We start from the raw sequence: 26126 nt of genomic DNA, 5'->3' as shown, positions 1-26126 counted from the left end.
ACACGCTGGCCTGGATCCCACACATGTGCACAGCCGCCGGATGGGATCCAGGAGATAAAGGAGGAAAAAAAATGCTGTGATAAGCCATACCCCCGACACACCCCTTTTTATCATGGACGGTATTTTTTTGTGACAAAGGTGGCAACCCTAGCCCTGTATGAGCATACCCTAAGAAACGATTCTCCAGAATTATTATATTAGGAATACAAGTATTTACTAAAAAAAAAAAGACACGTTAAAAGAGTTATCCAGGAAACGGCTGCCACGTTACCCCAGGGTCGGAGAGGAAGCACTGCTCCAACCACTGTGCAGGGGCCAGCACTTGTAATTGCAAGTGTGGCTCTGACTGGAATCAATGTATTGAGGGCGCGGTTCCCATTGATTTCCATGAGAGCTGCGCTTGCAATTACTAGTGCCAGACACTACACAGGTGTCAGAGCAGTGCTGCCCCTTTAAGTCAGGTGGCAGGTCCTCCTAAAAGAGCATCTTTTCTAAAACTGTAAATATTGCCATGTCGGTCATATTCTTAGATTTGATTTTTTCCCCAGAACAGCTGGTTGAGTGCAAAAATATTGATCATATACTGCAGCTCATACACGGCCTGGCAGCCAGGAGCCGAGTTATGAAGGGATAACATTGGCAGCTTAGTTTTCAAGGCATAACTGGCCAGAGGGGTGACAACCCCGGTATGAACACTAAGGACAGTCAGTAGTTGTTGAGCAGATTTCCTAGAAACAGATAAGAAATGTCATGTGAGAAAAGATCAGCAGACAAAGATGACTTTATACTATACCAATGTAACACAGTAGATTCAGCCTTGCTTACTATTCAAATCCGTAAATCCGTAAATAGTGGGAAGTCTCCAATTTTGGACCTCATCAAGTATCCAGTGTATTGAACAGCTACAAAGAGTTTCTCCTTGGAGGACTTAGGATATTTATGCATTGATTTCTATAAACGCCATGTAATGCTTCAGTTCACCTGCGGAGGCACTGTAGGAGGAACTAAGCACTTGCTATCAAATTCTACGACAGTCTCCGTAATATGAAACTTTGATCAACAAAAGCGCTGTACATCTACCCTGCCCCCTGTCTGTGACGGCTTCTGCAAGGAAAGAGGAAGCTGGATGCTGCCAGAGACAGCGCTCATCTCCATGCCTTCGCCGGACGTACCCGGCCACCGAATGACCGAGGGATAGGAACCAAAAGTGACTTGCTTTAAAATAAATTGCTGTGAAAAACACTAAATAATGACATTATTTCTGCCTTTTTGGTTTTCAAAAAACTGTAAACAAAGATAATTTTGGAGAACGCGTTCTGCACCAGTTGCTGAAGCCGCCAGTAATATAAGAAACTAATTACAAAACATCAGATACAAGGCAGGTGCTTACTAGAAATCCATCAAAGCCTTTCTTTCCCTCCCTTTTATACACAGAGCCATAACTATCCCCATTTCCAGCGGCTCTTGCTCCCAGTTAATGTTTTGTGAAGTATTTCACGTTTCATCTCGCTCTCCGTGTAGAATGTAAAGTAGGCGCTTTATTCAAACAAAGCAATATTGATTCATGTCTTTAATTGATTGATCAAGCTGTGAGCAATTATGTCCTGCGCCAGTAGAGCGCCTGTGAGTCGGTCGTATATGTATCTGTGAACTGTATAGTGTGCGTTCGGCTCGGGAAAAAAAAATTAAATAAATAAATCTTGTTATTTGTATAGCGCCAACTTATTCCGCAGCGCCTTCGGGTAATTTATTTATTACCCCCTACCAAGCTGGGTACTCATTTTACCGATCTCAGAAGGATGGAAGGCTGAGTCAACCTTGAGCTGGCTACCTGAATAACACGGGGATCAAACTCACAACCTTCAGGTCGTGAGCAAAAGCGTAGGACTTCTGCTGCCCTAACACACTGCACCACACAAGGCTCTAGACTGAGTATGGCTTAAGGGCTCATTGGAACAAGTGAACTACCAGTCCATGGATTCAGGAAATGGATATAAAGGGGCACACTGGTAGAACCCAGTATGCCACGTGAATTCTTATCTTTATTCATGATATCTGGAGTCAAGGAAACAAAATAGAACCAGCTCATTGGCTCTGGCTTGACCTCCAGCAATCAGTATGCAAATCCCGTCCTGATCCGACATCAGTATGGTAGAGAAGAAACTTGTGATCCAGCTCAGGGAGACGATCCAAATAAATCCCCTTTATTGTCGTCACTTATACCTTCTAGTTAAAATATAGGTCTAGTTCTTGGTATATTTTACCTAGAAGCTATATGTGGCGACAATAAAGGTGATTGATTTTTACCGCCTTGTTGAGCTACAAGTTTGTTCTCTATGATATCTGCGGTCTTATGGTCTTAAGAATAATAAAATATCAGGCAGAATGTGTAAGGGCTGTTACAAAGAAACGATCCGGAAAAGCAATGGGTGACAACCACAAATCTACTCTGCCCTGTGTATTTTGCAGTTGTCATGTTTCCTGTAAATGTGGAGTTCTGCAAGAACATGTCCCGATAAAGCTCCGCAAACTGGCCGAAATTGACTTATGTGAAGAGTTATTCTCCAGCCCCTGACTAGAAGCGTGGGAGGCTATTTAGCGGGTTCAATGATTTGGCTTCTGATACATCGTTCTAAATAAATAGAAAAGTTTGGGAACAACTTCCCTTTTAAAGGGGTTATCCAGGCCCAAAAATGTTTTCGAAAGATTCTCAGTGTAGTCGAAAAGCCTAAAAGAAGGCATCACCTCATCCCCTATTACTTCTGTTCCAACACTGCCTGGTGCCCTGCTGCTGTCTACTTCCTGCTACAGCAGAGATGTCATCCCAATGAGACCAATGTGGTTAGTCACTAGCTGGTGATTGGCTGCTGCAGTAAGGTGCCCTTCTTGTCAGTGACATCATAGCTGTAGCAGGATGTAGAGAGCATCGGAGACTATGCAACATTGGAATGGGAGTGGCGGGGGAAATCGGGTGAGGAGAGTATTGCTTTTTTTTTTTTTCCACTATGCCGAGTGGGTTTTTCTGGCTGAATAACCCCTTCACATGGTGTGTCCAAAACTAGAAAAAAAGGCTAGTATTACAACTCTTCACCACTGAAATGAATGGTGCTGAATTGCGATACCAGACACAGCCCACGGACAGACGCTTTTTTCTAATTCTGGATAATCCTTTTAGGCCCCTTTCACACGCGAGATCTGTGCGTAGCGAGACACAAATCTTGCATGAATATGCAGATGGGTTCTTAACAGCTTAATCACCAATGATGGACTTAGGGCTTCATGGAATTGAAAAACTAGACAGATGTTGCCCTCGGTCAGATTTCAACCAAGGATTCCAGCACTGCCAGACAACAGTGCTAACCAGTCAGCCACCAAGCTGCTTCTTCTTTCTTCCTCCTTCGGAGGAGGAGCAGTAGAAGAGGAAAAAGAGGAATAAAAGAAGGAACACAAGGAGAACATGCAAACTCTATATAAATGTGTTTAGGCAGATTTGAACCTAGGACTCCAGCACTTCAAGGCAATAGTGCCAACCACTCAGCCACCATGCTTCCTCTTTCTTCTCAGTCCTCCTCTTGTAGAGGAGAAGAAGAAAGAGGAGAAGGAAACACTGAAGAATAAAAAGGGAAAAGAAAGAAAAAGGAAAGAAACTAAGGAAGGAGAAGAATTAAAAGAAGTGTGTTGGGGTCCTGGTTTTACATTTGACCAAGGACAACATCTGCATGGAGTATATATGTTCTCTGTTTATTCTTCCTATTCTCCTTTTTTTCCTCCTCCAGAGAAGGAAAATGAAGCGTGGTTAGCATGGTTGCCTTGCAGTGCTGCAGCTCTTGGTTCAAATCTGACCTAGGACAAAATCTGTATAGAGTTTTACAAAGTCCATTCAGATGTTGTCCTTGGTCAGATTTGAACCTAAGACCCCCGCACTGAAAGGTGGCAGTGCTAACCACTGACCCACATCCATTGAAGGACCACCACCAGCAGTTCACTCAACACTACCCATTATGGTGGCTATTACACAGCTCCATGTTCAGGTCTATACTGTATTTCTCTCTGTCGAAAAAGAAAAACCACAAATGTTCATGCCTTCTTTCTATTGGGATCTATTCAAATAAAACTATGGAAGTGAACATTGTAGTGTAAACTAACCCTTGGATACACAGTGTTAATTTACCCATGGAAATTATAGTAGAATTTCTGTCTTGTTTCAAAAACTCATCCTCAATTGGTGAACTCCTTAGTTAGTGGAGGAAAGCCCATGACCTACTAGAGCAGAGAGTGGCTGCAAGGAGTGACTCACACTCTGGAGGACGGGATACCTCCAGTACTTAATGAGACAGCCCATTACTGTTAATAGAGACTGTAATTCTTTATTTCTCACGTGGTAGTGCTTATGGGGAACTAAATACTTGCTATTGGGCACCCACAGAGATTACAGTTGACTTCTGAAAGGACCAGCAGCAGGACCACTGCTTATTGTTGGGGGACCTTTCTTAAAAAGAGAGAGAAAAAAAAAAGGATTGTTCACAATGGACAACCTCTTTAAATCATATGAAACCTAAAGCAGAGTTGGACAAAATCCCAGAAGCCAGGTAATCACTGTCTCTAGAAACTTGCTAGTGGTTCATAACATTTTGGGTTGTTTTCTATTGGAGTTCTTGTAAGCAAAATTCTGGAATATTCTCACTGCTCCCGAAAGCAATTTGTCCACCTTTGACATAAAAGTGTTTTAGATGAAACACAAAGGCGGCCTATGGATATACTCTCTCCTGCCAGACAATGCTCACTACACACAGACATTCTAAAAGTCTTGAGACAGGAATTAGTATCATGTAGGAACCCCTCTGGACCGGTGAAGTGCAGCAACTCAACGTGGCATCGACTGCGCAAGTTGACAAAAGAATTCTGAAGTGATGTTGAGCCATGCCATTTGGATATCCACCCCCAGGGTCCATGACATTTGTAGGTGCAGGATCTTGGATACAAATAGACCTTTCCACCACATCCTATAAATGTGCAATTGGGCTCATATCAGGTGAATGTGCAGAGCATGCCATTTGTAGAAAGTCTCTAGAATGCTGGCCAACTTGAGTCTTATGGCAAGGTGCATTATCCTGCTGGAATGTCCTATCATTGTGGGGGTACATTAAGTCCATGATGGGCTGCAAATAGTCACCAAGTAGGGAAATATAGCAAGCACTGGTCAATGACATGTTTAGGTGAGCTAGTGGAACCAACCCATGAGAACATATCCCTCACCAGTATGGAATCACTAGCATGCACAGTGCCTTGTTGACAACTAGGTTTCATGGGGTCTGTGCCACACACTTTCCCTACCATCAGCCCAAAACACTTTGTTCCATAACTCATCAAACCACACCACATCTTGTCAGTCCTCTAGGGTCCAGTTAGGAACCTCGTGAGGCGCTGTGCCCGGTCTCGTAGTGTTACCAGAGGTTCTCTGATGGGTCGTCTTCTTCCATATCCCAAGGAAGCTAAAGAACGCTACACAAACCTGCGAAATATTAGTCTGAGGCCTCCTGCATTGAATGTAGATGTGATTTCTGGCAGAGTCACTTGTCTATTCGTACAGACAATTCTAGCCAGAAGCTGCTGTTTGTGATCATTAGGCACCTGTGGATACCCGCTGCGCTGAACACTGTGGGTTGTAATGCCTGCGATGACATTTTCCCGCTACGTCAGCTTGGCTGTATTTATTGAAACAATTTGGATAAAGCATTGAAGTATTTATATAAGTAAATGCTTGTTGTATTTTATTTCTTATCGTTTTCCTGGTACGTGACAAGGCTGATCGAAAAATGTTAAATGCCCGCACAACTTTGGAAATGGAACTTCCCATCCGCGATCGTGCTTCGGTCAAATTCCAATATTCACGTCGCCTTGCCTCCTGGCTATGAAGAACACAGTGGAGTCTTGATTGGCGGCTTCTTCCTCTTCATATACCCTAATTAGGGCATCCATATGGGGGTTGTCGAAAGAGAACAAGCCATCAAACATATCAGTACTTTGTTTTATAGTATACGCTGGCTTGCGTATCGCCCATGAACCGCCCTCTAGTAGATAGAGTCCCAAATAGCAGGTCCCTTTAAAATAACAAGACTGACACTGCGGCTCTTATGCGGATCAGTGCAGAAGATTTATATGGACACTTGTGCTCCTTATGTCTTCACATCAAACAGGTCCTCGTAAGGAGAGACACAAGCCGTCTTGTCTAAGGAGTGAGTCTAATTAGTGGGCTTGGATGACAGTGTGAAATACATCACTACAACATTAACATTCCCAGGCTAATTTTCACAGTTGTCTGCCGGCTTGTCAATAAGACCATCACAGGGTTTCTACTAAGCAAATGTTATCTTACTAAATGGGAAGCGGGCTCATTAACGTCACACATGCCGCCTGCGCAAATGATTTCTAAAAAGGGAAATGGAAGTGAGGACTAAATAAGTATCAAAAATAAAATAATTGCCACCTTTTCCCTTCACCTATATTAACAAAGTCAGCCTGTCTGTATTCTACCAGCCAGGCATTAAATGCTAGTATATTATTGTTCACTGCTGCATTTTATGTTTTCTTACAGATTGAAATACCAATTTTTTTTATCGCCGCTACAAATCCTTTAATAACTCATTTCATTATCTAATAGCTTTGGAAATCGATAGTTAGAAAAAAAAAAGAGGACATTGCAAAATGGTATAATCTGAATCAGTGATCTACTTAACCTATAATATTATGTTACGTTCACAAGGCAGAATCCAGTGCTGACATTTCTGCAAGGATTACCCCTTTAAAAACTATGGCGCTAATCCGCGGCTAAACTGCCAATTTTTGCCGCCGAATCACAAGTGGATTTAGCCCTGTCGATGGCAAAAATCCGTGTGCAGAATTTCTGACGCGAATCAATGTAGATCCTCATTAAGAAGCGATTCTGCCCAAATAAGCTTACCGGCTGCTTCCGTTCCATCTACTCTGCGTATTCCGTGCGTTTTGCGTTTTTCACGCAAGAGAAAAAAAACAAAAACGCCAAAAACCCTATTGATTTCCAGCATAAAGACGCAGTAAATATGCAGATGAACATTGTCATTGACTTTAACCCCTTCATGACGCGGCCCTTTTTTTTTCCATTTTCGTTTTTTCCTCCCCACCTTAAAAAAATCGTAACTCCTTTATTTATCCATCAACGTCGCTGAATGAGGGTTTGTTTTTTGCGGGACGAGTTGTATTTTTCAATGGTGCTACCATATAATGTACTGAAAAACTTTTAAAAAATTCTACGTGGAGTAAAATGAAAAAATACCACATTCCACCATCTTTCGGTGCATCCTGTTTCTACGGTCACAAACTGCAACAAAAGCGACATGATAACTTTATTCGATGGGTCAGTATGATTACTACGATACCAAACTTGTATAGTTTAGTTTTTTTTACTATACTACTCTTTTTTTTTTTCAAAGACATTTATTTTTTTTTCAATTATTTTCTGCAGTCATTTTGTGTGTGCAATAACTTTTTTATTTTTCTGTCGACGTAGTTCAGCGAGAGCTCATTTTTTGCGGAATGTCCTGTAGTTTTCGTTGTTCCTAATTTGGAATACATACGACTTTTTGATAGCTTTTTATTGCATTTTTTCTGGGAGACAGGGTGACTGAAAAAGTGCGATTCTGGCGGTCTTTATTTTTTTTTTTCAGACGACGTTAACCGTGTGGATTAAATAATGTGCTACTTTGATAGATCGGACCTTTACGGACGCGGCGATACCAAATATGTATTGACAGCGGCATTTAAAGGGTTAATAGCCTCGAATGGTCGAACGCGGCTATTGCCTGCGGGTGTCAGCTGTAGTAAACAGCTGACGCCAGCACTGTATTCAGAGAGGCGCCCCGCATACATACCCCGACGCTCCAGGACGTAAATGTACGTCCTGGAGCAGGAAGGGGTTAATGGGCTAAAATCGGGCTGTCCAATCTTGGGAGCCCCTATAAAAGGCTAAGGGGATATGCTGGTTCGGTATTAGTGTATCTTGACACCACTGGAAACTAGGGGTTTGACAGGGCTTCCTGCTGGTTCTACGTAAACTTTAATCATTGCACTATATAATCAAGTTGCAAATCTCAAATATATTTTGTTTTTGTGTGATCCCTGCTTGCTGTCAGTGTATGGAAGCATTTCTTTTTACATTCAGAGACTAAAACCGTGTCCTGATAATGTGCTGCTAACATTGATGCATCAGAGATCTCTCTCTTCATATAAGCTCTGCCAGCTGCATGAAGGTTCAGATTTTGAGCCTCTGAAATTTTTCATTCATTGTCAGCAAGCAGAAATCTTGAAAACTGATGAAATGATACACAATGGATATAAACAAATTACAGAATTTTTCATTTTTATAACCTCCCCAAATAAGAAAAAAACGAGAGCAGCGTACAATAAATGACACATATGTCTTAGGGCCAATTTAGACACAACAATTATCACTCAAAATTCATTCAAAAGCCATCTTGCGTTTAAACACAAGCTAGAAATCACCGATAACTGTTATCAGTGCCGCTCGCTGATTTTCTCAGCGGGCGGCACTGATTATTCTTTCAGCTGGTATTCCCCTGTCAGGTCTCAGCGGGACACCAGCTGAAAGCTCAGAGAATAATGCAGCTGTTTGAATATACAAAACAGCTGCTTTGTTCTGGGAGCTATCGTGGCGTATCCCGCTCCGCCTGCATTAAATCTTAAGTAGCTAATTACCTACTTAGAGTGATGTAAAGATGATCGCTCAAAACAGTCATCTGAGCAATTTTTGAGCGATTATCTTTCAGTCTAAATGCACCTTAATGTATTGCTGCAAGGAGCAAGATGTAGGCCGGCTGCACACAGGCGGATTTGCATTGCGGAATCCAGAGTAGGCGTCCGTCTCCAGATTCCGCAGTAAGTACCGCTCATGAAATCCTGAAAACATGACCTGTTGGCTGTCCCTAAGGACTGGAGTTGGGGAACAATGCTCTATAGGGACAGAAAAAGTGTAAAAAAAAAAAAAGATAAAAATAATGTAAAAAAAAGGAAAATGTAAAAAAACATTTTTTTTAAATTAAAATCCCACATATTTGGTATCGCCGTATGCGTAACGATGTGCACAATAAATTGAACACGCTTTTTATCCTGCACTGCAAAAAGCGTAAAAAAACTAAATAACTGAGGCAAAATACTTTTTTTTTTCATTTTGCCTCACAAAAAATGCAATAAAAGTGATCAAAAAAGCCGTATGTACCACAAAATGGTACCAATGAAAACTACCAGTCATCTTGCAAAAAATAAGCCCTCTCAGAGCTCTGTCCACGGAAAAATAAAAAAGTTATAGGACCTTGAATGCAGCGATTTAGAAAAAGAATTTATACATATTTTTTTTTTTTTTTATAGGGGGTTTTATTGCGGAAAAGTGGAAAAATCTAAAAAAAAAATACAATAATTTTGGTATCGTTGTAACCGTACCAGCCCGCAGAAAAATGTATTGTGCCATTTATGCTGCATGATTAACACTGTAATAAAAAAAACAAAAATCTATGGCAGAATTGATGCGTTTTCTCTCCCTCGTAAAAAATTAATAAAAAACTTTTACAATATAGTCTATGTACCCAAAAATGACACCAATAAATACTTCAGTTCGCCCCGCAAAAAAACAAGCCCTTATACGGATGGGTTGATGGAAAAATAAAAAAGTTATGGCTTTTTGAAAATGGAGATGAAAATCCGCCAAAAATCGTTGCGTCCTTAAGCCTGAAATAGGCCATGTCATTAAGGGGTTAAAGAGCGTACGACAAATATGGAAGGTTTAATAATAATTACTTATTTAAATTAAAGGGGTTTTCCAATGAAATACTATTGATGACCTATCCCCAGGATAGGTTATCAACAGGTGATCGGCTGGGGTCCGTCGCTCAAGACCCCGACAGCTCAGCTGAGCAGCCACATGCTGTCAGCGCCACAATAATCCAGAGGTAGGAGTGGAAGCCTCAGCATGTAATGTCCGGCGCTTGTAACTACTGGCACGGCTCTTAATGAAATCAGTGGGAGCAGTGCCTGCAATTACAAGCACCGGCCACTATAAGTAGGTCGGCGCGTAGGCCCTTTTTATATTTGGAGCGGAAGTCTCCACGCCAACCTCCCATGTAGTGGCCGATGCTTGTGGCTGCAGGTACGGCTCTCAATAATTTCAATGAGAGCCGTGCCTGCAGTTACAAGCGCCGGCCACTGCACCGAGGTCAGCGCAGAGGCTCCTGCTCCGACCTCTATGTATTTGCAGCGCTGACAGCATGCGTCCCCGCTCAGCTGATCGGGTGGAGTCCCAAGCAACAAACCCCAGCCAATCAATTATCCTGATCAGAGGCGTAACTTGAAGCTCCTGGGCCCCAATGCAAAACCTGTAACAGGGCCCCCAACTGTAATGCTTTATTCATAGTACTGGGCTCCCTATAAGGAGAGGAGAGGCCTTATGGGTCCCCTGAGGCTCCTAGGCCCGGGTGCAACCGCATCCCCTGCACCCTCTATAGTTACGCCACTGATCCTGATGATAGGTCATCGATAGTATTTCACTGGAAAACCCCTTTAAATGATAGTCGAGCATAGTGGTGAATGATTGTCCTACTTTTGTAAATTATTATGAAAATGTATATACAAAGGATAATATCTATATACAAATGCATAAAGGTTGCAGTTTGCATCTCGCCACAAAGTATAAAGCTAGCAAGTTACATCACATCATTAGCTACACATTATTAGCTAAGAGGTTCCAGCTTACGCGTTACCAGGAACTCATCCGAACCAGCAACCTGAGGAAGCCAAACCGAGAAGAAGGCATGACACCTCCTTATCCCATCACCAAAGGTTCCCCTCAATTCTAGGGGTTCGAGAGATAGGACACGTCCTCATTCTGTCTCCAAAACTCCTCAAGCTTCTAAAACTTTCGATCTGACTTGAAAAAAATGGGACCTCTTATACTATTCTAATACAGATGACCACATGTCCGCCTTCCAGCAGATGACCATCTGTCCGCCTTCCAAAGTCCTCTACACAGAAAGGTGCCAGCAGATTCTTGTTTGAAGTGGGGATTAAATGGCCGCATATTGTTCTAGAAGTCATAAATGTTGACTCTATGCTGTATGCAAACTTCAAATGCCTCTTCCCAGAAATAAACTCAATTTTCTACCCAAGATAAGATATATGCTAACAGTCCGTACACATTCAGCATGTTGCCCTGTGAGCATACACCAATAAACCTTTTCCCAGGTGTGACTATTTACTTTAGCTCTCTGTCCACAACAATGATGGTTCAAAAGTCATATTTAAGAGAATCACACATTCATTATACTCCAAGACTCCAAATTGTAATTAAATAAATGGCTACATAATATCTAACTAATCCTACATTGAGCATATCCCCCACAATGCACGGCACATACACTTCTTTCCCTTGTGTTTTGCATATACGATAGTGCTATTCTTTTAGGTGTGACTTTGTGCTCCTTGCCAGTGGGCGTACGTATTACACGCTGACCATACAAGGTGTAATAGAAGTGATCCTGCCGCAGTTTCTTCCACCCAACCACAACTTAATATATAGCTTATAGCGCCGACACAATGTTAATTTTCAATGTATCCACCAGAGATTTGTGAGGCTTTACAGAGAAGGAAGAAATCTGCTCATGGCCAGTGAAGAGGGCAATCTCCTGTAAGGTTAGCTGGCCAGGGTAATTATTGTATTTCACGGTTCATTCACGAGCAGAAAATATTACATAGAATCGGCCTTTGGTTGATGTAGAGTAGGGTTTTTCTTTTTAAGATTCACACTTGAGTTCCTTCAAAAAGCGCGGTTTTACGACAGAGGAAATAAGAGGGTGACGGACGTTGAAATATTGGCCCAGGTTTATGTTCTTTAATTTCCTTCAAAATGCAACAAACTTTCTCCTGAAGTTTTCCAAATGTATTAAAGCTAGCTGGCAGTGCTAGACAGTTGGTACTGGCACCTATAAGAACTTTTTGGGTTGTTTTCTGTTGTTATCGAGGACGTACCTGACGTTTTATAGTAACCTGGACTGTTCTGATGGAATGTCACTGGGTATAGCTAATTACACCAGGTTTCTGTTTTGATCTTGGCTATGAAGCTTCAGCTCTATTAAATTAACTAATTGTCCTTATTGGGGGTTGTTACATGAAGAAAATCCCTCTCTCTAGTTGTTATTGTATAGCATCAACTTATTCCGCAGCCCTTTCAAGTAATTTATTATCTCCCACCAAGCTGGGTGATTGTTTTACCGACCTCGGAAGGATGGAAGGCCGAGTTGACCTTGAGCCGGCTACCTGAACCATACAGGGGTTGAACTCACAACCCTCAGGTTGTGAGCGAGAGCTTAGGAATGCATTTGCGCCTAATGAGGTCCAGATGTGTTCTTTTCCCCACATTTTCCGCAGTGTTTCACACTTCCCCTTGCGTATTTGTGCACCCACCATGAACGTCTATGGGGGCCTTTGCTGCGGAAAATGCAAAAAGATAAAGCAAGTCCTGCTTTTTTCCACATGCAAAAATCACTCATTAGGACATGCCTATTGAAATCAGTGGGTTCCATTCTCTGTGTTTTGCGTGTGCAGATTTTACGTACACACATATCCATGCAAACTTGGTAGTGTGAAGAAGCCAGCTTCATACGGGTGTATTTGTGAGGGCGCAATACGCAAAGAATAGAATCCATTGATTTAAATGAGCTCGTTCTCATTTCCGTATTTTGTGCGCGCATTGTGGTCGTGCAAAAAAAATGTAGAAGATTTTTCTGTGGATTTTCACACCAAAATGTCCTTATAAAAGTCAAAGGGGGGGTAATAATAATAATAATCTTTATTTGTAGAGCGCCAACTTGTTCCGCAGTACATTGAAGTGCACGGGGGTCTCAATAGAGACGGGATGGTATGCAGGCAGGAAATAAACATGCTGGGTGTCATTGGAGTGCGGGGACTAAATCAGGAGAGTTGGTATGCTTCTTTGAAGAGGTGAGTCATCAGGGCGTGTCTGAAGTTCGGTGCATTAGGGATTGTCCGGATGTCTTGTGGTACAGCGTTCCATAGGGTCGATGCTGCTCTCGTGAAATCCTGGAGGCAAGCATGTGAGGTTCGTATTAGGGGGGACGTCTAGTCTGACTGTGTTGGCAGAGCGGAGTGCGCAGGCTGGGTGGTGTACGGATAGGAGGGAGGTGGTGTATGGTGGTGCAGTGCCACGGAGAGCTCTGTGGGTGAGGGTGATGAGTTTAAATTGGGTTTGGTAGAGTATGGGCAGCCAATACAGCAACTGGCATAGTGCGAAGGTGTCTGAGAAGCGTCTGGATAGGAAGATGAGCCTAGCTGCCGCGTTTAATATGGATTGGAGAGGGAAGAGCCTGTTGTGGGAAAGTCCAGTAGGCAGTGAGTTGTAGCAGTCGAGTCGGGAATAGATGAGGGTGACAATGAGTGTTTTTAGCGTGTCCATGGTTGGATTTTTGCAATGTTCTTAAGTTGCAGGTGTAATGTTCAGGCCAGAGATTGGATGTGGGGCAGTGAAGGAGAGGTCTGAGTTCAGTGTGACCCCAAGGGAGTGGCGTGCTGTCTGGAAGTTTTGGTGGTGCCGGCTACTGATAAGGAGATGTTGGCTGGTAGAGGGTGGAAAAACGAGAAGGTCAGTTTTTGAGAGGTTAAGCTTGAGACAGAGGGAGGCTATAGTGTTAGAAACAGCCGACAGACAGTTGGATATGTTTTGGAGGAAAGCTGCAGACATAGAGGTGTATAGCTAGATGTAGTCAGTGTAGAGGTGATATTTGAGACCATATCTGCGGATGGTTATTCCTATTGGGGCTGTGTAGATAGAGAAGAGAATGGGACCAAGGACCGAGTCCTGGGGGACACTGACAGTGAGAGGAAGTGGAGAGGAGATAGAGCCATTGGAGATGCTGAAAGAGCGGTCAGAGAGGTAGGAGGAGAACCTGGACAGAGCAGTGTCCTTAAGGCCGATGGAGTGAAGCATAGCAAGGAGGAGGTCATGGTCAACAGTATCAAAAGCAACTGAGAGGTCAAGGAGGATTAGTAGGGAGTAGTCGCCCCTCGACTTGGCCGTCATCAGGTTGTTTGACACTTTTGTGAGGGCAGTTTCAGTTGAGTAGAGGGGGCGAAAAACGGAATGGAAGAGGTTGAGGAGCGAGTTATCAGATAGAAAGCGAGTTAGGCAGGAATAGACAAGGCGTTCAAGTAGTTTGGAGATTAAGGGGAGGTTAGAGATAAGTCAGTAGTTGACGGCATCAGATGGGTCGAGGGGGGGGGGTGTTGCGCAGATATGCGCACAATGCGCAAGAAAATGCGTGAAACACTGTGTAATTCTGCTGGGTAAAAAACACATCTGGAACTAATTAGACATTACAACGGGTGCATTTGTTGTGTGCAAATTAGCATGCCCTGCGGGGGTAAGACCTATGGTAAAATACACCAACGCACATGGAAATAAGCAGGTCTCAGACAAGCGCAAATGCGCTGACGCTCATGTGAAGCCGGCTTTACACAGCAGTCATTGAATTGAATGGCTGTCCATGCTAGCTCATTGGCATCACCCTGGGTAACATCTAGAGTCTCTGCCCTAATAATATATACATTCTCACATTGTTAGCACTAACTGAACATTGCCATTATGTCTGAGGACACGCCCCATTGACTAGGAGAATGCCATTACACAGTTTTCCATTCATTCCTCTATTTCCAGGAAGAACAACAGAGGAACATTTTGACTAAACATATGTCAGAAAGCCTGTAATAAAAGTGTATTTATCCGGATATTTATATTGTAGCGCTGACAGGTCCCCCTTACTGATGAGTAGTCAGGGCCTCGTTGTACTGCCGGCTCTACAGACTGTCAGCAAGCTTTATTATATGTAAAATATCTTGATAAATACAGTTGGCATAAAATGAAAATCTATAGTTTGCAAATTTTGTTGTCTCGCCGGCCTGATATAGGTCTTGATTTTACAGAATATTTCCAGATGGAAGCGTAGGGCATAAATCAGCGCTTCTAATACGGTGCAGACGACAAGCGCGGCAGAGAAGTTTTACTGCCCGTCTACAGGCAGGACACGTTCTGTGCGCAAATCAGGACAATATATTCTGTGTGGTCCAGGTAAGGAAATAATCTCATCTCACTGAAGACAGCAAGTCTCCAATTTTCTGCAAAAATATATGGAGCTTGCTAAATGTGAATACGAATAGCGGTCATGAACGTGCTGCGCTATTCCGGGTCAGGCGGTAAAAACGGACCATAAATTTGGGTCCAATTCCACCAGGATTCGGATACGTTAAAATTCCAGGACATTCGTGGTAGAGAACTGCAGCGATAGGAATAACTCCTTTCATGGGTTGCATCGGCACAAGTGCCAACAGTCCAACCTTTTGCCGAGAAGAAGCTGCCCTTTACGCCATTTTTATGTAAATTTTATGAATTTCTATGTCCTATTTCACTGTGTATTACAGGCCTATTTGTTCTCTATAAGTTGCGTATTCACCGCTGTCCATATGTAATACATTGTGTATGTGCGGCATTGCATACATAACGGTGCTATAAGATAGAGTGGGGAATTAAAAAAACTAGTCGCAGTGCGCATGACCGCGTGCGTGAGATACGCTGTCATGTACAGTGCACATTCGCTGCCCTACGCTACGATAGCCGGCTCCTACGGCCGTGGGAATGAGCCCTAACAGTTTTCCTGGGCACCGAGTCCTCTTGTGAACCCTTGCCATTTCTACTTTTACCAAACTCCACAATATATGCCATTTAATCAGCGCCACTGACCTATGAATAATTAATAATAACAATTTCTGAAAAGAAAATACACCTGGTATTTGCGACAAAGTGTTTCATATGGAATAGTCTGACATTTCCGGAGGTGGCCTTAAGCAAGTCCATGAATTTCACCACGCAGTTTAGAAGGAATCACTGTACTGATAACGGGTCATGTCGTTCAGCGAAGCGAGACGGCGCCCGATCCAGCGGCTGACGGGAGAAGGAACAGGACTAGAGATGAGCGAGCGTACTCGGAAAAGCACTACTCGCTCGAGTAATTTGCTTTATCCGAGTATCGCTGTGCTCGTCCCTGAAGATTCGGGTGCCGGCACGGAGCGGGGAGCTGCAGGGGAGAGCGGGGAGGAACAGAGGGGAGATCTTTCTCTCCCTCTCTCCCGCCCGCTCTCCCCCGCTGCGACTCACCTGTCAGCCGCAGCGGCACCCGAATCTTCAGGGACGAGCACAGCGATACTCGGATAAAGCAAATTACTCGAGCGAGTAGTGCTTTTCCGAGTACGCTCGCTCATCTCTAAACAGGACGTTATACATACATGTGATTGTTTGTTTTACGTGAAGTCTAGGGTCGGCACAATGCCCCCCATGCAACACTCAAAGGGGGTCCAGGAATCCAAGATGACAAGGGTGCTGCTCGTTGGGGTCTTCACACTGTACCACTGCTTTAGCTGTCTTTATGCCTGTGACATTAGGGAACACTGTTTAAAACACAAATGTTTGAAGGGATTGCGCCAATTCTAGCTGTTTTGCTGCAGAAAGCAGACAGCTCCATACATTGCACAGTGACCGGGGTTAGTACTGCCAGTGTCCTATTAAAGTGAATGGGATTCAGCCTGCAGTACCAATCTGGGCCACTGTGCAGTGTATGGAACTGTCTGTTTCCTACAAAAAAAAAAAAAAAAGAATTAGGACAACCCCTCTGAAGGGTAAATGGTTGGAAGTGGAGAATCCTAACCATTAGTTTGGGAGTGAATTGGTTAACTGGAGGGTGTTCATGTGACTGCATTGTCCAATGGCTGCTGCGGGATGTTACAAACCTAAAAAACCCTGGCCCCACAAGTCATTGTAGCTATTCCACACGACACATGAATAAAATGTCACTGCACTTTTTTAGAATTTACAACCCCAATTCCAAGAAAGTTAGGATTCTGTGTACAACGTCAATGAATATTAAGGAAAAATCCCATATATCCATATTTTATTCACAATAGAAAATATCAGCAGGTGAAAGTGAGACATTTTTCATTTCATGTTAAAAAACTAACATTCAGAAATTGATGGCAGCAACACATCTCACAAAAGTTGGTACAGGGTTAATAAGAGGCTAGAAAAGCAAGTGGTACTAATGAAAACCAACTGGAGGTTCAATTTTCTACCATGTCACTTGACAGTGCATAAAAAGAGCATGTTAGAGAGGCAGAGTCTCCCAGAAGCAAAGATAGTCAGAGGTTCACAAATCTGAAAATTGGGAAACTGTTTCAGAAAAAGGTTTCTCAACATAAGATTGCAAAGACTTTGAATATCCCACCATCTACAGTACATAAGATCATCAAAAGAGATTCAGAGACTCTGGAGAAATTAATGTGTGGAAGGGACAAGGTTGATGATCAGTATTGGATGCTCGAGATCTACAGGCCCTCAGGCGTCACTGCATTAAAAACAGGCATGATTCTGTAATGTAAATCATTGCGTGGGCTTAGGGATACATCCAGAAATCATTGTCTGTGACCAAAGTGTGCCATGCAATCTACTACAAGTTAAAGCTGTATCACGCATAGAAGAAGCCATGCATCATTACAATCTAGAAATGTTGCGTCTTCTCTCGGCCAATGTTTAAATAAAATGGACTAAGACAAAATGGAAAATTGTTCTGTGGTCAGATGAATCAAAATTTGAAATTCTTTTTAGAAACTCAGAAGGGACCATCCAGCTTGTTATGAGTGCACAGTTCAAAAGCATGCCTCTCTGATGGTATGGGGTTGCATTAGTCCCTATAGCATGGGCAGCTGGTATTATCTCATTTACCCCCTACATCCAATCTTTTGCCCAAACATGTCAGCTGCACCTCAAGAACATTGAAAGAATCCACTCTTTTCTCACTGAAGACGCGCTAAAAACGCTCACTGTTACCCTCATCCACTCTCAGTTTGATTATTGCAACTCGTTGCTGATCGGCCTCCCCTGCATCAGACTCTGCCCTCTCCAATCCATTCTGAATGCAGCAGCCAGGCTCATTTTCCTGTCCAGCTGCTACTCGGACGCCTCTGTCCTGTGCCGGTCACTGCACTGGCTGCCCCTTAAATACAGAATTCAATTTAAACTCATTACCTTCAACAACAAAGCCCTCCATAGCGCAGTGCCCCCCTATATTGCCTCCCTCATCTCAATCCATCACCTAGCCCGGGCTCTCCGCTCTGCTAACGAAACTAGACTGCACGCCCCTCTAATTCGAACTTCTCATTCCCGCCTCCAAGACTTCTCCAGAGAAGCACCAGTCCTCTGGAACACACTACCAAAGGATACCCGGGCAATCCAGGACTCGAAAAACTCCAGGCGTGCTCTAAAAACGCACCTCTTCAGGGAGGCATACCACATTCCCTAAACAAACCCCTCTGTACTCCGCCTGATAACATGCTCCCTGACCTACTGACTGCAATCCTTGCTAGCTGCCATCAACTGCCCTTGCAGCCATACCAATTCTGCCATCACATGGCTAAATGTCTGACCATTGTCTGTAGCATCTCTCACTCTCCACCTTGCCTTGTAGCATCTCTCACTCTCCACCTTGCCATACCGTGCATATCTCCAGCCCCTTTACCTTCTGTATCACCCCATTACTTGTAGTATGTAAGCTCGTTGGAGCAGGACCCGCACCCCTATTGTTTCCATCAACTGACTACTATGTAACCGTGGTTCTGTAATCTTTGTACTTTTGTCTTTCTGTATTCCCCGTCTTTGTAAGCGCTGCGGAATATGTTGGCGCTATACAGATAAAGATTATTATTAAAGATTATTATTATTGTATCTTAACGCCACCGGAACTGATGGGTGGAGAGAAGTCTTAGGCTGTTTGACAGCCAAGTCACGCCCCCAGGAGATGATTGGCTGCAGTCCGGTGGCATCCAGATACAGCAGTACCCAGCGCGTGCGTTCTCGCTGCTTCCCCAACTACCATCTGCAGTGTGTGACAGTGTGCTGTCCCCCTGCAGGTGATCGCAGCTGTCCCCATCCCCCTCCGGCTGCAGGGGACATTGATAACCTGCAGTGGCATGTAGGTGGTAACAGTGGTGCGTGCAGCGCCTCATTTATCCCTGCTTTCCCCCTAGCATCTACACTGTAGTTCTCGGCATCACTGCCGGCCGCGATTTAGTCCATGTGCAGCGTCCGGACCCTTCCAAATTCCCCGCTGGAAAATTAACGTTAGGTAGCCACCTGAGGGGCCCGTCACAGAGCTGGGCGGCGCCTTCCAAAATACCCCCTGGTTAATGGAACTGCTGTCGGCGGCGGAGGGTGCACTCACAGTGCCGTACAAAACTGCAATGCTGGCAGTATGCATCGCCGCTGGCAACACATACAGCGGCAGAGCAGGCATGCCATAATGGAGCACCGACGTGTAAGCGCAGGGAAAGGGGAGCAAGGGAGGCAGTGGCAATCGTACATGTCCGGCGTCCGCTACTTAATGCAACATCATCAGAAGGTCCTGCAGCCAATCAGCTACGGGACAACATTCCTCCCCCAAAACTCCAGCAATTGGTCTCCTCACTTCCCAGACATTTACAGACTCTTGTATACAGAAGGGGGGGGGGTACACAATGGTAGACCTGGCCCTGGCCCAACTTTTGTGAGATGTGTTGCTGCCATCAATTTCTAAATGTGTTATTTTTTAATGAAATGGAACGATGTCCCCCTCCCACCTTCTGATATGTTCTATTGTGAATAAAATACGGTTGTAGGAGATTTCAAAATGATTGCATTCTTCTTTTCTTTCCATTTCGCAAAGCGTCCTAACATTTTCGGAATTGGGGTTGTATTTCCTACAGGTTCTCAAGGGGCTTTCTTTAAGATATCCTGAATCCCAAATAATGAGATTAACCATTTTCTTGCCACGTACATTTTCCCCAAGTCTTTGCAGAGTGTCAGTTTAGTAACCTGGAACGTTTCAGAAACATCCTTACTAAAAATGTCTATATCTCAAGCTGTATTATAGATAGAGATTGGATTCTTGGCTTGACAACAAGACCAGGAACAGACTTGTAGCTACAATACCTTCTGAGATATAGCAGTCTGAAGTGGATGCTGCATAAACCTGCAGCTCTTAGTCCCCACTGTCTTTCTACCTATATCTCAGCCTGCACCCCATCTACAGATGCAATTTTGGTTTTCTTTTCAAACCATAACGCTTTGCTTTAAAAAAGACCTATGATCAAAGGCATATGTGGGACAAAGCCTGATATACAGGGAGTTGAAGTGTGCCCTCCCTTCTTCGGATGGCTTTCACTTTAGTGAAGGAGGAAGAGAGGGGCTGCGGGGAAGCTGACAGATGCTGCAGGGAGGCAGATCACATCCTGCTGTGTCTTTGTATTAGGGTGTATTTATAAGGGCAATGCCCAACATTCTCGTGCCCCTCTCACATTACACAGCCTACGGACATTCCATCCATGTGCTGTCGTGTGTGTGGGACCCCACACATTACATGCCCTATTCTCCTGCGACACTTGCACAATTATAGGCCATGCAGCAAAGAAGAAGAAAAAAAAAATCGCTTGTGGGCATGAACTCATTCAAGTGAATGAGATCTTTTCCCGCACAAGTTCCGTTCATATCGCAATTGGATGGAACTTCCACAGAAATGTTGCCTGTGTGAATAAGCCCTAACTGTAGATATCCCCAGAGGAGAGGGCAATATGAACTTTTATTCATGTTATCACTCCTACTAAGCAATCAGAGACCATACTTACTCTCTGATGTCACATAGGAGGTCTTTTTTTTCCCTGGTGATGAGAACTTGCTCATCTAATCATTCCTGTTTGCCTAATTGTGGCTATTACCCAGATGCTTACCAACGTCCAGATTGCAGTGTCAAATGAGTTGCAAAAACACTCACAACAAACACATACATCGTTAAAATTTACATTTTACCCTCCCCATCCTTGAGCTTTAGCATAAAATATGCTGACGGCTTCTCTGGCAATACCTGCTACAGTCATAGCAATAATAATTATCACCTGAAAGGAACATCCAATACTTTTCTGACAGATGAAAATGGTTTCCATCATTCAGAAAAACTGTTTCATGCATTTTTCACTTTTTTATTTGACACAAGCTCCTGTGAACGTGGATGTCTGTGACATGTATGAACTCCTCAGATCTTAGCTTTATGCAAAATACATTTTTCCTGCAGAAGGGATCTGTTAGAGTAGGAATTTTAGTACAAATTTCAATTTTGATGCAAGTTTTGCTTATAGTCACCGATACAAAGTTGCATGAAGGCGATTTTGTGTATAAATTATTATAGGGGTTGTCTGACCTATTCATATTTTGGTTCAACATGCTCCCCATGTCTACAAGTGAACCAGCTTATACTCATCTCTCCCAGCTGTCCGCTGTGCCCAGCAATGCCGCTCTGGGCCTCCACTGTGATGTAGTGTTTACAGGCTGCAGCTGCCTGTGTACGGGGTATCACAGGCTGCTTGTCAGGTTGTGTTACTGGGATCTGTTGTTGTACAGGTTGCGAGCAGCACAGCTTCACAGGTGGGGGTTAGTTGAGCTGGCTGGGTGTGGATTTCTCCAGCCAGCCCCCCTGGTCTGCTGCTCATATATACCACGGCCTCTGGCTGGAGGATGCTGGGTTTCCCTTCACCCTATGGTTTTGCTTGCATGTTTGTTCTGTGTCATGTGTGTATAGTGATGTGTTCATTGGGTCTGTGCAGGTGGCCAGATAAATTGTATGAACAGTCCAGTTCTATTTTGCATGCAAATTCCTGGCATGTTGGTGTGAGATACGTCATGTCCTGCTGTGGATCGTTTGCCATCTAGGGTGAGATAGATCCCTAGGTTCCAGCGCGGGCCCGTCCCTATCGGAACAATCGCCCCTCATGCAGGCAGGTTTCACATGATAGTTGTCTTGTGAAAGTAGGGACCCACGAGACAACTAGGACCCTTGTTGGCAGGCTTGTGGGCGTAAGTGACTTGGTCAATTAATGAACCAATACCTTGTACATTCTATAGCTATTCCATCTGGTTGAGTGCAGGTATGCTTGGTAAGTGTTTTGGTTGTTTGTCAGTTCAGTAGGTGGTGGTGGCTGGAACTGGTTAGAGCCTCTGTTCTCGGTGAAAGCTAACTACCGCCAGAAAAGTGCTGGTTTATTTTCCTCTCGCTGTGTTGGTGTTTTGTACAGTTGCGTTACTACATTTAGTATATCCTTCCTTGTATTCTTTTAGGGATAGTCAGGCCCAGAATAAGATAGTCGGGCCGTCCTTTTCAGGATGCTAACTCCGCTCTTAGGCATGGGTTCCCCATCTTCCTGAGCAGTAGGGCTAGTTTCTTCCATCTCCTATAGCCTGGTGTGGTGTAGTCTTTCTTAGCATTATGCTTTGCGGTTCTGTGTGAACACCGCCCTGCGTCTGTGCTGGGCCTGGTGTTCTTGCACCACTCGAATGCAACACTGTGTAGCCAATGACAGAGCTCAGTCATCAATTGCTGAGCTCTGTGACTTGCTGGAGCAGCCTGTGATGTCCTGTACAGAGGCTGCTGCAGCCTGTAAACTTTACATCAGTGAGGAGACCCAGAGCAGCAGCGCTGGACACAGCAGGGAGCCCGGAGAGGAGAGTAGAAGCTGGTTTGCCATTTATAGATATGGATAGCAAGTTGACTAAATTTTGAATAAGTCAGACAACCCCCTTTAAGTTGTATTTTTATAAACAGTATGCTGTGTGCTCTCTATAACATTTATAATTTGGTCGCAGGTTTGTGCTATAAAGTATATATTTGTGGATGACAGACAAATATTACATTACTGTAATTTCAGCATTTTGCAAGGCGAATGCGATACGTAGATTGTGATCCGTAGATGAACTTTGCACACTATTATTTTTAGACTGTTTATGTATGTAAATCTAACATAACGCAGCTTTTGCATGGAGGGATCTCAGCAGCCAGCCATAAAAACTGAAAAAAGTGATCTTTATTGAAAACCTATGAAGTCCCAAACACTACATAAGCCCCCCCCATGGCCCCCGTTCTGTTCCCCTTTGTAGCAGCTCCTGTTGCTGGGGACGCCCTACATTTACTGCTTGCCTCGGAGTTTGACATGCAAATGTATAATTTAATGTATAAAAAAAAAATTCTGTTTGTCACAAAGTTACATGAAGGTGGACATGGCTGTCAGCAGGCCGTCAAGACAGCTGCAGTCAGCAGGTTGTTTGCTATCAGGAAATATACAGGCGTCATGCACACGGCAGGTCCGGATTCCGGAATCTGACCGTGATCGCGGTGGGTGACCCTGCATACTTGTTGACTTCTTCTCCGGGGTCTGCGCCAACCTGTCTTCTTCCAGTTTCTCTGTACTGTCGATTGTTCGCATGGCTCACCGTTGGATATGCGCAGTACAGATTTTTTTTTTTTTTTTTAAACTCCTGTTCTTTCCGCGGAATCCACAGCCCATCGGGTCGGACAGCTTCCATTGACCACAATGGAAGCCATCTGTGCGGGAACCGCAGGAAAATGGAGTATGCTGCGATTTTTTTTTTTTTTTTATCTGCAATTGGTTTCCACTCGTGCGCATGAAGAATCATTTTTCGATAGCGTGCTATGGAGGGTTACTTCTGCGGAACCAGGAGGCGGACGCCCGCTCCAGATTCCGCAGCAAAGATCTGCCTGTGTGCATGAGGGCTTAGGGGTGCACTTAGTTTTAAAGGTACGGAATTCCTGCATTTTATAGTTTATTTTTAAAATTTCTAGCTTAAGGCTGGGTTCATACAGGGCGGATTTGCGGCGAAAATAGCATTAGAAATTCCGGCCGCAACATTTAAATTTTTTTTTTCAGAAGTGGTTGCGCTCTCCTTTATGGGAGCTCCGGGTGCAATGGAAAAGCATTCGATCAAGCCACTCCAAAACCTACAGCTAAGTGCCACGGGTTTTGAAGCTGCGCTTTTCAGGCAGAAATCTCGCGGTTTTTAACCACGAGATTTCCGTCGGGATTCTGTCCTGTGAGAACCCAGCCTAAAGGGGTTGTCCAGGACTTTTCCGACTTTTTCTATTGATGACCTATTCTCAGATGATCGACAGGGGTCTGCCACTTGTAACTCCCATAGTCATCTGATTCTCGGCACCGCTCTCCGTGCAGACTTCGCTGGAAGCAGAGAGCACTGTCCGTATTGCAGTGGCCCAGGTTGGTACTGCAGGCACAGCTCCCATCGAATTCCTGAGGGTAGGTCTTCAATAGAAGAAAGTCGTAAAAGTCCCAGACAACCCCTTTAAAAGCAGATTTTTGGTCTTTCCAGTTCTGATAATGTTGTGAAGACATGCATACATACACGTAAGCCTCAGTTGCATGTATGTGCTCCACTGTACATCTAATTTTCTGTTTGTCTCACACTTTTAGCCGGGAATATCAATTTTTAAACAATTTGGCTGCCTGCTTTGCTTACGGGTGGATTTGCGTTGCGGAATCCGGAGCAGGCGTCCTCCTCCGAACTCTGCAGCACATACCACACATAGCATGCTATGGAGAAAAAGGATTGTCTCTACACGAGGGGAAATCAATTGCAATTTTCCGCTCGTGGAGGAGAAATTGCAGCATCCCGCGATCCTATGTGGCTTCCGTGCGGACGGCTTCCATTGAAGTCAAAGGAAGCCGTCCTCCCTGCGACTCTTCTATATTCATCAGTGTGGAAAGCTTGCGGGATCCACGTCATCGCCTAGCGACGGCGGGGCATAATATGCACTGCACATGTGCGCAGTCCCATGTGAATCGCATCCGAAAATCTCACACAAGTTGTCCGTATGCATGAGGCTGAAGGCGGATAACCTACGACCTTTACAAACTCGCCGTGTTGCAGCCGTATGTCTGTTTTACTTCTGTAGATCATCTGTTTTTCATGTCCGCAAATAAAAACTGAAGAAAACGGAATCAAACGGCCCCAATTCCATTTTTGCGTCTCTTATGAATGGATCTATGAAATACCGACACCATAGATGGTGTCCGTGTGCGGCCCATTTTTTTTTTGCGCCCTCATTGACTTAAATGGACAAGTCTCGTCCACAAATCGGACCCAGTAGAGCGCATGCTGCCATTTTTTTTCTATGTAAGATGTATGACTTGGCCTACGAGGGGTCCGAGGACAGTGTGCCCAAAAAGTACCCAAGGAAGCAAGATGGCAGCCGCCCAGTACTCAGCGGCAGATGGCTCAGGGGCATTTATCTGTCTATGGCAGGGTGCAGACTATCCGTGTACGCGAGTTACACCCAAGAGGCTCCGCACAGGTCCGACAGCCGTCCGGTTTACGCGGAAGCAGCGCGTTGACATGTACCGGTACGTCCGACTTGTCATCCGTGTTGAGGACAGGACACGCCATGAGCATTTATTGCGCAGTAAATCAATCCATGTGCAAAACCGTAAGTGTGGCTGTCCTCACAGCTCTATGATGGCGCTGCAGATTATCATGGGCAACACGCTAGTGTGCGGGGGCTATTCTACACCTCCCTGGCAAAATCCCCCCTTGGAGGGCAGTTTACCATGGCTGCCATAGTAGCATTGTAGTGCCACGCCGCCACCCCTCGGCCAGTAATAAAGGGCACAACTATACAGCGAGCATGCTACGTCTTGGGTTAGCGTCAGGAACAGCTTCGTCTTTGGCCAATGGAAGATGGGCGCCATTTAAGTGCGGCGCCTGCGGTGAGATCTCAGTAAATTCCTACTTCTGTGTATGGAGAAAAACATCTCCATGCGCTGCTAGCAGCTCAGGTGTCCTATGGAAATGGAGTCCATAGTGCAGACATCACGTGACTGGAGGCAGGTGGGCTACCTCCATACACCATATAAGTGAACACAGTACAGATGTATACCCTCAGCTCCCCCCACCAAGCATCACGTCACAGCCCCCCCTCTTCCATGGCAGCCGCCAACCCTGGTCACATGACCACACTCCTCACCTCGTCCCTCTGGGCAGCCTCAGGGGTCAGAGGTTAGTGCCTGAACGCCGTTTCCATCACAACCAAACGCACAGACAGATGATGCTCAGCACGTGGGAGGAGTCATCTCCGAGGCCT

At 44.5% G+C, this 26126-nt stretch overlaps 1 protein-coding gene across 1 annotated transcript in view; it reads right to left on the bottom strand.

The window, feature by feature from the left end:
* Window positions 1-26126, bottom strand: part of LOC136631383 (zinc finger protein 723-like) — a 43067-nt gene extending 16941 nt beyond the window's left edge. Inside the window, exon 1 of the mRNA XM_066605662.1 lies at window positions 26010-26126. The gene's annotated coding sequence lies outside the window, so the exon portion shown is untranslated. The remainder of the gene's footprint in view (window positions 1-26009) is intronic.

This window comes from Eleutherodactylus coqui, chromosome 6 (genome assembly GCF_035609145.1).
Source record: "Eleutherodactylus coqui strain aEleCoq1 chromosome 6, aEleCoq1.hap1, whole genome shotgun sequence".
Lineage (NCBI taxonomy): Eukaryota > Metazoa > Chordata > Amphibia > Anura > Eleutherodactylidae > Eleutherodactylus > Eleutherodactylus coqui.
Note: the sequence above shows the minus strand (reverse complement) of the source record. Positions and strands in the feature narration are given on the sequence as shown.